The sequence below is a fragment of the Passer domesticus genome, chromosome 2 (genome assembly GCF_036417665.1).
Source record: "Passer domesticus isolate bPasDom1 chromosome 2, bPasDom1.hap1, whole genome shotgun sequence".
NCBI lineage: Eukaryota > Metazoa > Chordata > Aves > Passeriformes > Passeridae > Passer > Passer domesticus.
Window position 1 is genome coordinate 103386406 of NC_087475.1, and position 9883 is coordinate 103396288.

Consider the following 9883-nt stretch of genomic DNA (forward strand, 5'->3'; position numbering starts at 1 on the left):
TCTTCTCCAGCATATTCATGGGGATTTTTTCCTCTTCCCTGTAAGACATGATTAAGCAGTGCCGCAGCATCTACCGTCAGTTTGAATTCCCTGCCTCCCAGAATGAGTAGTTGTAATTAAAAGCTTAGCTCACCTTATCCCTCCAGTTTCCCAGGTGAAAAGTCAAGGCCTGCATTTAATTGCATATATGTGTGCATGTTTAAAGCCAGAGCTCTGAGGAGAGATGGAATTTGGGAGAAGTAAGGGGAACAGGCACAAAGGCATTTGACACAGTATCAAGCAGGGAAAAAATGGGAAGAGAAGAAGAGCAGAAAATGAGAGTGCAGATTCTCCTTCTCTTTCCCTTTAGTCCTCCTGTCCCCCACCTTCCCATCTCTCTGGTTTTTTTTTTGGTGTGGTTGGTTTTTTTTTTGTTTGTTTTTTTTTTAATATAGAAGCTTTCATTTTACTTCTGGCTTGTTCCATCACTTCCCTTGGGTTCCTCAATGGAACAAGTGATGCACAGAGAGGTTTGTCCCATCTGTGTATAGGTTCTGTCTTTTATGACATGGTTTGGTTCATTCACTTGGCTTGGCTGTGAGAAAGGCTGAATCAACTTTTGCTCATGCCCAGCATGGGGAGTGTAGACTGCAACCAATATAAAACAAGTTGATCACTAGCTGCTCTGGCTGCAAAGGTGTTGTCAATCCCTAGTCCTGCTGCTTTGGCTTTAAGTCCTGTAGGGGAACCCCAGGAATCTCTTGGACCTACTGGGCCAAGTGCTGCACCAGCAGGAATGCTGGACAATGTTTTAAGCCAAGGTAGAATAGAATTGAAAACTCTACAGAAAATAGAGGCATTTTCTCTGAAGTGGACATGGGCACTGGACTAAAATCTTTGGAATGAAACTAGGAAGTGCCACATTTCAGCTCCTAAGCAAACGGATCTAGTTCAGAGGTTACCATGGAACATCATACCTCCAGCACCTTGGACGCTCTGCAACTCATGCTGATCTTCAGACAATAAAGACAGCTGCCGAGGATACTTTTGCATTCCTTCAAAGCCCTCTGCATTCCAAACACCATGAGACCACTTCTGCCCTTAGAAAGCACTGAAGTATTCCTAAAATTTTCGCCAAGAAGGCTATACACAGAATTATACAGGGCAATAATAATGTGACTGCAAAGGGTAATTGAGTTTGGAAAATGGTTTGCCAAAGGAATTTTGTAAGAGAGCTGGCTGGGTTGTTACAGTGCAGGGTTTACATACTTGATTCAAGACCCCAAGATGAAAAGGAAGATATCTCTTGCAAAAGAATACTTCTTCCAACCTTTTCAGCAAACAGCAGGAAAAGAAGTCTTTAATTCTATCATGCTACCAATCCAGTGCTTGACTGAAAAGTCTAATCTGGCCCACCACTATTAATGCCTTTCAATAAATTTGGAATGCTTCAAAATCAGCTGTAACACACGACCTATTCTTAAAATGCATCTCATATACAAGAAAGCGTAAGAGACACTACAGCTCATATTCTTGAGCACCTCAGTACGGCAGCTTTCACCAGCTGATAGCAAAAGACAGATTTGTGTCTGTACAGATCTGTGCTGCCAGAATGCTCCTTGGATCTCTAACAATCACCATGGTCATGCCTCACACTGTGGCTTTAACAAGCAGGGACAACTTCACAGCTGGTGCCTGCACTTGGTGCTCCCCCACAGGTATAACTCATTGTTGGGCCAGAAACATGGGCCAGGTTTCTGGGCAGAGCTACCTGCCTTAGGGCAGCCTCCAGCATGGTCCAGGCTGTTTAATCGCTCACCTGTGGTTACATTCCTAAGGAGATTTCTTCCTCTCACTGAGGATACATTGCACCTTTTTATCATCCCAGACACTCAGCCTGTTGGTCAGCTTACCAGATGCTCTGTCCTGTTCTGCAGAGTGTAACACGGCCTGAGGAAACCTCAGTGTCTTCTACACCTTGAAGTCTATGAATTACAAGATGCTCCCCAGTCAGCAGGGATCCATCCTAGGACTTCTAAACCTGTCTCCTTCCTAGGTTTCTGCTGAGGAGGAGAGTTTTGAAATAGTAACAAGACTCCCCAGTTACTGCTTTGCTCTGCCTATGGCAGCCCCTATCCCAGGGTAGCTGGTTCCTGAGTAGCACCCTACAAAGGATCTTCCTTCGATTAATCCTGCTCTCTACAGTTATGGTTTTTAGAGTTTAAGACGTCATTAACCTCAGAGCTTTCTTCTTTCAACTTTTGTTGCTGGTGCCCTGAGAAATCATCAGTAGCTAGGAAGTAAGCCCACCCACAAATAGCCCCAAGCTCCTTCCCAAAACCACTGGCAGGAGGCACAAGCATGCAGTACACACCACTGCATCTCTGTGCTCATCTCAGTTGCTCAGAAGAGGCTGGGTTATCCTGCACAGCTGGAGTGAATCTGTAATTGTGCCTTGATAAGATGGACACCATAACCTAACTGAGCCCGCTTAAGGGGTTTCATTCTATCCCTCATCCACCTTCCTCACTATTTCCATGTGACACAGGGCAAAGAAATTAAATACTAATGAAACTGAGGATCTTGGCAAAGCCTTCTAAGCCCTGAGTGTGTAGCTGTAGTGAGCACCTGTCTGTCATGGGTACTTAGGTCTCTGCTGGGAGGTTTAGTGTGCACATTAATGGGCACATATTCACCCCAACATGGTTCCTTACTTGGCTTGAAAACAATGAATCTTGATGCATCTCAATGCAGCTGAGGGTAGAGGGGGGAACAGAAGAGCAGGACTGAAACATTGGAAGTTAATTGCAGGGAAACTGCAAAGACTGATTGTACTAGGTGAGGAACTATAGCATTTACTATAAACAATATCAGCATATTTGCTATATGTAATACACTTGTCATTAAGACTGTTCTTCACACGGTACTGTATTTATAGCATTGGCTCATCTTTCTTTACATACAGCCTGATATAACTATTAGCATAACCATTGTATTATCACTATGTAATCACTATTAATTATTACTGCAGAACATCCTGTGGGAGTACAGACATGCTATTTAATAGTTAAGCAACCAGGCACACAGCTACTGCTGCCAATATCTTACCAAGTGTGACAGCTTCACAGATCCCACCTCCTTCTGACCACTTGTTGGATGTCTCTTGCCACTCTCATTCCTCACACAGCAACAGCAATTCAGATGAAAGCCTGGAGGCTGCACTATAAATATACACACAACACAGGCAGCCACAACCCCTGACTACTCAGGATGCTCCAGCCTCTTCTGCACCTCTGGTGTCTTATGCTTCACACAGAGACAGACAAACAACCCCAAATGTAATTGCATTGTGTCCAGGCAGAGAAACTCTCACTGAATGTGCTCCCCCCATCTCATTAGGGCGGGAGCAGGTGCTAGATGAGTTAATGAGCTTCAGCTGACAGGTGGCCACTGCTGTGGTTGCAGCAATTGCCCCTTCCCTGCTGCCTGCCACCTCAGCACAACCCCCCTACATCCTACAGCCCAGCAGAGAACACAGTCTGGAGGGGCAGCTGGAACACAGGGCACATTTTGGTATTTAAAATCAATCAGATGTCCAAGGAACTATAGGGAAAGCAAGGTTAATTGCCTTGCTATTGCTATAAAAGCCAGTATGTCCTCTGCTCCTTTGATACACTCAGCTGCCTCAGACTGACAAAATGTCAGCTGCCTCTCAGATCATTCCTTACTCTTCTGTGCTGTAAACAGGGTGATTCATTTAATTTACAGATTATTTTTCTTCCTTTGCAATTAAATTTCTTAATTGGAATAGTTTTTACAATGACTATGCCTTGTCTCTTCAGCAAAATAATTTCCTGACACAGTGCAGAAAGGCAGAAGCCTTTAGGGAGCTCCTAGGTCTGCAAGGAAGAATGAGGCCACTGTGATGCAGCCTGGTCTCTGGAGTTTGGGGGCCACTTCTGTCCATGCAGAGAATGAGAGACTGCAGGGAAGACAGGGAAGATAATGAACCTCCCAAGAAAGGTACTTTCTGATTGAAGTCCCTCGGGATAAAAACAGCTCTGCAACAGAGCCAGCACCCAAGCCCTTCTCTTTTGTCCTGACAGCTGGGAGACATGCCTGGCCGCTCATTAATGCTTCACTTTCATGCAGTGCAACTTCTCCCCAGCTTCTCTGACACACAAAGCATACACAACATACCCATTAGCATTCTTTTTCCTCACTCTGAAATCCTACCATAGCACTTCTATCCTGCTTCATCCCTCCTTTGGCTCTTAAGTGTTTGCTGGATTGAGTTTCAATTTCTTCTCACTTTCAAAAACCTACTGCACTTTGAGCCTGCTTTCCTTTTCTTGACTTCACCTCCTGCCTGTTTCCTGGCCACCCCTAGAGCATGGGCTCTTTTACTAAGTCTGGGCTGCCACAGCCACTCCCTTCTGCTTCTTATACAGCAAAAATATATGGAAAGACCAGCATGTCTGAATAAAACCCAATACCTGGAGCTTTTTAATACTTCAAACTCCCAGTGAAACACGATAACCCTATAAAAATCTGCCCCCTGCACTACAAAAATAGAGCCACCAACAATGGGTAACCATCCTGGTCTTCCCAGTGTCCTGCAATCCCACAGCCTTTCAAGTTTGTGATCGCACCTTCCATGGTTACATATAACTGAGCACATTATCTGTTCATAAAACAGAATACCAAATGATGGGCTGCTGCTTGAGCTGAGGGAAGCCTTAACAGGCAAATGGACAGCAGCATGTTTGAAGCCAAGGAAGCTCCCTACCTCAGTTTCAAGCTGGTTTTCATAATGCCTTCCCATGGGAAAGGGCTCATAATGATAATTTAAGAGATCTAAAGAAGCCTTTGTTCATTAAGTCATCCTTTCTGACAACTGAAAGTGCTCCCCGTCTCTCCAGCTGACGGCTGCAATACAGACCTGCTCCCCCATGGCAAGCCTTGGGGCTCCTGAGGATGTGTGTGGTGCAAGGTGGAGCTGAGAAAACAGGGCTACCTGCCCCTTGAAATGCCCCCACATCAAACAGCCATGAACACAGGGAACATCAAGACTTCCCTGCTTTTAAAGGAGTTTAGATGTCCAATATAAATTCTCTTTGATACAAGAATAAAGTGCTTCAATCCCAGTGGCACATAGCACAGGGAGCCCCCAAGGCCTTCACAGCAAGTGACACTCCTGCAGCATGCTGTCCTCCACCAAGCAGCCAGGCTTCAACAGCAGAAAAATGGCTAGCTTTTCCCTGTTTGCCTTCCTCTGGCGAAACGGAGTCCCCTGAGGGACATACCCCTGTTCATGAGGTGGCAGTGGGGATGGCGGTTCCCAGGTTGATCCCTCTGCTGCCATGGTGACAGCCGGCAAAATGAAAGGGCCGCACGTCCCTCTGAAGTGGCAGTCCTGTGTTTGTAGCAAGGGGAGAGAGGCTGCTCTGCCATATGCTGCAGGGAACTGGCATCGTCGCCTTCAGTTTTCATGACCCTTCCAGGCTTTTTCAAATAAATTTAATTAAACATTTTTTCATGTTTAATTGATCACATTCCAGGTCTGAGGAAGCTCAGAAACCTCCCTTGCTTGTAACACTGTGATTGGAGCAAAATCCCAGGCTCCATGCTTGGTTGTTTTTGGGCTCATGTGCCCCAGTAGTGGTGAGGCCCCTGAGTGCTGGGTCCTGTGCAGGCACCCAGGGGAGCAGACTCCCATGGTTACTCAGAGACTCCCATCCGAACGTGCAAGACAGCAAAGAGAGAAAAGTGGATCTGTGTGAGCCCTTGAGGACCATACCTTCTCAACTGCCAGCATTAAAAAAAGGGAAGTGCCTAATGTTTGCTCTGGAGATGCAAACCCAGGAATGATTAATTTGCCTTTCTTGTCATCACACCCTGAACAGGACGCTCCAGGCAGAAATCCTCTGAATGGCATATGAGGAAGGAAACGAGCTATACCATTGTATACCTGCCCTTTCTAGGTAAAAAAATCTTGTAAAAACAGTGGGGTCAGGAGCTGCTTTGAAAAGGCATTTTCACTCCATGGTTCCTTAGTGATGAAAGGGTATATCCCATAAGGTCATATGCCATGTACATTATTCACTCAGGAAGAATGACTCCTGGTGTTCACTCTGCATTCAGAGGGCTGTAGGAGCCATGGGCTGGAAGAGAGCTCCTGAAGGCAGAACTGGGAAGGGAGCGAGAGTGTCACACAGATAACTGACAGTGCATTTTACAGTCTCATTTTACTGATTCCAATAGTGCAGCCCACTGGTTTAATTTTCACTTTAACAGAATAAACTAGATTCGTTCTCACTCGCAAAGCTTGCAGGGGAATAAATGTGCCAGTTAGATAAGTCATCAAAAACAAAGTGCTCTGTGGGAGCAGTGGATAACAATTAGTGAATAAACACTGAAGGGGACTACAGAGATTTGTATGGCAAATGCCAGCTATGTCCCTGAAACAGAAGACATTAAAGTGCTCCCTACTGTTTGGATGGCATGTTATTACTGAGCCTCATGGTGTTTTTGAGGAGTGGCAAACCTAGACATCAAGGCACAGGTATCACACTTGCTTTTGTACCAAGAAAGCAAGGGGTACATAAAAGGCAGAATCACACAGAAACAGGAGAGCCAAAGGCAACTTCAAAATGCTGTAGCATAAAACTGCAAATGGATATACTATGGGCTTTGTTTGGCACCACTACAGAAGTCATAGTTTATATCCCTGAGTAAAATAATTCTAGCGCAAGTCAGGTCAAAGATCCTCCCCTGCTCCATGTGTACCTTCCTCTGGATTCCCAGGAGCATTTTGTTGGTGCTGTTGGAGAGTCCAGCTTTAGTCTCTGAAAAGTAATCTAAAAAGGACAACAGAGCTCCTTGGATCTGTGCAGCAATGCCAGTCTGTATTATTATGTGGTGCCTTCCAGTACAAGCCACATCAGTGATTAAACATAGCTAAATTTATTCATGGTGTTAGAGGTTCTCTCAGCTTCTTTTTTACTGTTGGGGGAAAAATGCAAACCAGTGTTCCATGACTGGATCCACCCCTTGAGAACTTGTACTGACCTTCTCTTTGATGCAATGCTTCCTCATTTTGTGATGTTCTCCATCTACACCTTACTTCATTTCTTCTATTTAAATTCTTGTTTTTATTAATTTTTAGTTTTTATTTCACTTTTTTCTACTTCATCACTATGCCAGACATTCCAGCAGCAAAGTCATGATGCAGCCCTTTCATTTGTGACATGGACTCTCCGGTCAGTTGGATGGTGGGGAGTGATGGACTGACTGGAAGAGTTTACCAAGCTTCCTAATTATGCAGGGACCCTCTCCTTTCTCCCAGTAGTCTCACACTCTCCACAGCAGGGTCTTTACATGGAGAGAGTTTATTGCCTTCTGTAGCAATGATCCCCAATGGCTGAAGCAGGTGTCACTCATTAGTCAGAAACCCTTAATGAATAAGCTGATCTGGATTGACAATGGCTCTTCAACATGCTATATCATGTGCCTCTGGAATTGAGACTTGGATAGGCAGCCAAAGCTGTCCGTGGTGATGTCAGAGTGGCAAGGATGTAGCAACAGCCATGAGGCAGGGAAAGTTGGGAGAAGAAGAAATTAACCCACCAAGATGTAGCACTTTTGATCTTGACACACTGGCTACTGGGAGGTGTCTAGCTTCAAGCAAGAGCTTGGACTGGAGACCAGAGGTCCAACAAGCAGTCCCCTCCAGCCCACACTTCTGTGAGTCTGCATGCAGCCATCAAACCTGCTCCTTCATGGCAGTGCCCATCCAGTGCCTAAACTGGATTGCACAGATGGTCTGGATCTCTGCTATCAGGAGTTACCAGCTCCATTACCAATACCAAGAGGGCGACTGCAGCCAGCTACCTTTAACCTGGTTGTCCTATTTTCCAACAGCTCTAAAGCCACAGGGCATAAATTTTAGTTGCTAAAGGCATAAAACTCTGGATAGATGCATGTGGGCAACACAGATGTCTGGGCTACAGCAATTTCATTCCTCTTAGTATTTGAGGTGGTTACAACAATGATAGCATGGACACAGGGCCACATTATAGAAACACCTTGAGATCAGAGCCAAGATGCATTAGTGATGTTTCCTAACTTCAACATCTATGAATACATGAATTCAGACAACAAAGTCTCCAAACTTAAGGGTATTTTGAGGAGTTGTTTTGGTCTGGGTCCTCACATATTTGAAACGAACAAAGTGGTACTGTTTTATTTTACTTGTAGAAAGAGAACATCCATTCTTGCTCCCCTTGGGTAAGAAGCTGTTCTTCTGTATCATTTCCTAGCTAGGGCTGACTAATGGAAGCCATGAGCACTGGTATGCTGCAATTTGCAGTCTGCTAAAACCCAGAACATTTCTCAAGGGTCTGGAGACATCAGCTGTTTCTGGAATCAGTGCCTGGGGTTAAGTGCATATTTGTGGGAAAAGTGTTTTTATCTTTGGCTTCTAGACCAGTCTTTTTCCTGCACATCTGTGGCTGTGTCATGGGGTGTTGGAGGGAGAAGGAATGCAAATACTCAGCCTGTCCTTTTAAATGTAAAATACATATTTTTCATATTTCATAGAATCCTAGAATGGCTTGGGTTAGAAGGAACATGAAAGATAATCTAGTTCCAACCACCCTGCCATGGACTGGTGCACCTTCCATTAGACCAGAGTGCTCAAAATCCCATCTAACCTGGCCATGAATGCTTCCAGGGGTAGGATGTCCTAAGTTTCTCTGGGCAACCTGTTTCAGGACCTTACCACCCTCACAACAAAAAAATTCTTTCACATCTAAGTTTGTCCTCTTTCAGTTTAAAATCATTCTTCCTTATCCTATCACTATGGGCCCTTGTAAAAGACTCTCTGTAGCTCTCTTGTAGCCCTCATTAGGTACTGAAAAGTGCTCTAAGGTCTCCCTGGAGCCTTTCCTTCTCCAGGCTGAACAACTCTCTTATCTTGCCTTCTCTGAGCATCTCTGTCACTCTCCCCTGGACTTGCTCCAAGAGGTTCGTATCGTTCTTGTTCTTGGGGCTCCACAGCTGGACACAACACTCCAGGTGGGGTCTCAAAAAAGGAGAGCAGAGGGCCAAAATTCCCTACCTTACCCTGCTGGCCATGCTGCTCTGGGTGCAGCCCAGGATGCGTTTGGCTTTCTTGGCTACAAGTGCACATTGCCAGCTTGTGTCACCCTTCTTGTCCACCAACATCCCCAAGTACTCAGGGCTGCTCTCAACCCATTCCTCTGTCCTGCCTGTGTTTGTGCTTGGGATTGCCTCCACTTACATGTAGGACTTTGCATTTGGCTTTATGACCTTCATGAGGTCCCCCTTCCCAAGCCTGCCAAGGTCCCTCTGGATAACATCCCTGCCCTCCAGCATCTCAACTGCAACACACAGCTTTGTATCTTTGGAAAACTTGCTTGTTATTTATGTCTTAGCATGGAAAAGCCTCTTTACACCTAATCATCAGCAGTCACTGTGACTTTTATCAAGATGCTAATTTTCAGTTCGGTCTGTAAGAATAAATAAATAAATAAATGCAACTAGAGAGACAGAGAGAAGAGACACAGACGGTATAATTTTCAAAGAGATTTTTAAAAACACATTAAAGAGCTTTTCTTCACTTTTTTTCCTTTTTCTCTTTTTTTTTTTTTTTTTTTTTTTTTAATTTAGTGACAGTCTAGGAAGGAGGAGATGAAGATAAAGGAAAAAAAGTAAAAAGAAGATTTAATGAGGATGAGAGAGAGGCTGAAAAGATGTTTCCTAATCTGAACAAGCAGTTAAGGAGAATCAGGACAGAGGGAAGGGATGAATCTGAAAGATAAGTATTGGGGATGGGTTGAAGCAGTAAGGGTAAGAGAAGAAGAAATGCAAGCCTACATTA

General features: G+C 44.7%; 1 long non-coding RNA gene across 2 annotated transcripts in view; it reads right to left on the reverse strand.

Moving 5' to 3' along the window:
- The window catches only part of LOC135294639 (uncharacterized), a 58101-nt gene extending 54700 nt beyond the window's left edge, over window positions 1–3401 (reverse strand). For both annotated transcript variants that reach the window (XR_010356736.1, XR_010356735.1), the window contains exons 1-3: window positions 3088–3401; window positions 957–1122; window positions 134–213 (exon numbers count right to left, since the gene is read on the reverse strand). This is a non-coding gene — a long non-coding RNA (uncharacterized LOC135294639). The remainder of the gene's footprint in view (window positions 1–133; window positions 214–956; window positions 1123–3087) is intronic.
- Window positions 3402–9883: the final 6482 nt, after the last annotated feature.